Raw genomic sequence first — 3,359 nt, 5'->3', positions numbered from 1 at the left:
CCCTACCTTGTGAAGTTAGAGAGATTGTTTCCAATAGATACCTCGGCTCAAGTAAAACATATCAAATGAGGCATGGAAAGGGAAACAGTAGATACAATCACTATCTCCACTATTCAAATTAAGAATAGGATGTTAGAAACTCCATGTAAAAAGACCAGATCGATCCAATAATGATGAATTGAAAATGCAAATTAAATTTAACTGAAAGTACAAAAAATCTGCAGATAAAAGGAAATTTTCTCATATGATCTTCTCCCTCTAGTCTCTCTTCTAGTATCACAAACAGACCAAACCTAAAATTAGATCTTTAAACGATATAAAACATGAGTAATGAGCCATAAAAAGATAGGTTTGATCCAAATAACTTTTCTCAATCACATAGGATGAAAAAACAAAAAAAACAAAAAAAAAAGTGAAGAGAAACCATCCACACACATCCACTAGATAGTGAATGTATGTACCAAATCAGTCATTAAGATGCTGGACCAAAACATTTAAAAATCACAACATGGATCCCACTTGTAAAGTTATTACTTTTTTCGTTTGTCGAGAAGTGGGGAAGCCTTAGCAGGTCCTATTTCAAAAGTATAATGATGTTTGCAGATTTTTGTATCATCATAGGATATGATTCAATCAGAGAATGAGGCAGTAATACATACCGGTATACATGAAGATGCAGATAACCATGTGGTCATTTTTCATTCTTCTGACGGGGCTGCTTTCTAAAGAAACAACACAAGTTTCAGCTATAAGCATATGGTCATCATCAGCAATATTATCTTCACAAAGGCCTGGCTGCCCAAAAAGATGTGGCAACGTTACGATTGCTTTTCCATTTGGAATAGGAAAAAAGTGTTACTTCAATGAAGAATTTGAAGTGAGCTGCAATAACAACACTGTTTTTAGTCATGGTGTTGGCATGTTCGTGCATCACATATCAATAGACTTCATCACTGTTAATATTAATTTTACCTCAAACCCCTACAATAAATCATCTGGAATGAACATTTACAGTGATGCATTTCTTCAAGGAACTAGCGACGAGCATTTCAGTTTTTCCAACAAGAACAAGTTTATAGCCATTGGGTGTGACGTTTATGCTAATGTCAAAGATTCAGACACTGGTAGCAGTGTAAGTGGATGTGCTTCTTACTGTGACAACTCCACTAATAATGTTTCATCCTCTTCAGCTTCATCATCATATTGCACTGGGAATAACGGTTGTTGTCAGTCTGAATTTTCAAAAATAATACCAAGAGAGTTCACCATGTCCACACAAACAATGAACACGGAGAACACATCATGGAGAACTAGCAATTGCACCTATTACTTACTTATAGAAAAGGGCAGTTCTGAGTCTGACTTCACTCAGTCACGTGGTAAGTGCAAAGAAGATGATTATTACAAAGGAAGGATGGTGCTGGACTGGGTGATTGGAAATGTTAGTTGCGACAAAGCCATGAGCAGGCCAAAAGATTATGCATGTAGAAATAACAGTAGGTGTGTCAATGACACTTCTAGACCTGCTGGGGGGTACCGATGTGATTGCTCTCCTGGTTATCAAGGAAACCCTTACCTCCTTCATGGATGCCAAGGTACTAATTACCCTGTTCATTTCTCTTTTTTGTTTTTGTGATTTAGCTTGTGTATATTACTACCTCCGTTTTAGCATACGTATCTTATTTTCATTTTTAGTCTGTTTCAACAAGGAACTTCATGTTTTACTATATTTAGTAAGTTTTTAATTCCTATATTCTCATATGTTACGCTTAATAAGACTCCCTTATTATAGGAATGGCATGGAATCTCCAAGATCACAGGATTTAAAGTACTTTTAGGGGTCATTCAATACAAAGATTAATAACACAGAGATTAGTAATCTAGAGATTAATAATGCAGGGATTATTTTTTATCAAGTGTTTGGTTCATTGCTTCTCACCTACCTTTGTGCAAACCTCTACAAAAAGCTTCTTTCCAATTGTACCCTTGAATTATTAAAGAATTTTCTATTTCATGTAATTGGGTCAAGGGCCTTCTAACTAGCTAGGAAAAGAACAATTTTTTGTCGCCATATTTGCTATTTTCTCACTTGAATTATTTGAGGGTAAATAATTGTCATATTAATAAATTGATCACTCACAAATCGTCAATTTTTAATTTAAAAAAGATAGATCATCTACTTTCAAAACCGAAAAGACGGTAAACAATACTAAAATATCGAATAAATTAAACCATCTATTTTTACACACAAAATAGCAAGTTATAGTTTTAATATGTATGCAATTTTATAAATTGTTCAAAATACAAATAATCATAAAACCACATATATATCAATAAATAATACATTCAATTAAGATCACAAATGTCATGTGGCCATATATTTGCCTTTTCAATTAGTAAATGTTGAACAACTCACATTTCAAATATTGTATTGATTTAATGATTTGTATTAGATTTATTTAGCAACAAACAACTCTCTCTAAATAATAAAATTTGTAAGCAAATTTATTTAAATAAATTTACTAGTACAAATATAAAACATAAAATCAAGAAAGTAAACAAAAATGATTAAAAGGATTTGACGGGTATTATTGTCTTTACATATATTGATCCATGGTATTAAATCCTATGTATTATTAATACCACCAAATGGAAGGTATTAGTTATACACCCTATAATACCATATAACATGTATAACTAATACATGCATTAATTATATATAGGCCTAAAATTCCCACCAAACATAGTACTATATAATACTATACGTGAACTATTTTTCCTAATACAATCTACCAAACGATCCCTTAGTATGTTATACATACCTTTTGTTTAATATAACAAGATCCAAATGTATTTTTTATGTTTTTAAATTTCGTGCAAAATCAAACTAAGACACATAAAATGAAACAAAGAGAGCAACAATATAGCAATATCCCACTGTACCCCCTTTATTTTAACTTGTTTTTAGCATGTAACATGTCTTATTTTCTAAGTTACTAATCTCAGTTTTTATGATGATTTCTTGTTAATTTCCACAGACATGATGAGTGTGCAAGTCCAAAAAGGAATCGTTGTCCCAACAATACTCGCTGTGTTAATACTCTTGGCACTTACCGTTGTGACTCAAATAATGTGAGACATATGCTAGCTAAACAACTCTCCATAGGTATTGTATAACTCTCTTCTTTGTCTTCTTTTTTCTCCTCTTGTTTCTTTGTTAGATTAACTTAAGCTTTCTATAGATTTTTATTTGAGACAAATTACTCCTTTGAACTGTCCCAACAAATGATTCATAATCCTATTCATGTTTATTCTAGCTAACTGCTCTTTAGAAAATTAGAAGCTCAACTTAATATATG

General features: G+C 32.2%; 1 pseudogene; it reads left to right on the top strand.

Annotated features, from left to right (window-relative positions):
- The first annotated feature begins 640 nt into the window (after positions 1-640).
- On the top strand, positions 641-1,642 carry LOC125852053 (wall-associated receptor kinase 2-like; annotated as a pseudogene).
- Positions 1,643-3,359: the final 1,717 nt, after the last annotated feature.

Source organism: Solanum stenotomum, unplaced genomic scaffold (genome assembly GCF_019186545.1).
Source record: "Solanum stenotomum isolate F172 unplaced genomic scaffold, ASM1918654v1 scaffold31887, whole genome shotgun sequence".
Lineage (NCBI taxonomy): Eukaryota > Viridiplantae > Streptophyta > Magnoliopsida > Solanales > Solanaceae > Solanum > Solanum stenotomum.
This window is presented reverse-complemented; position numbering and strand designations above follow the sequence as displayed.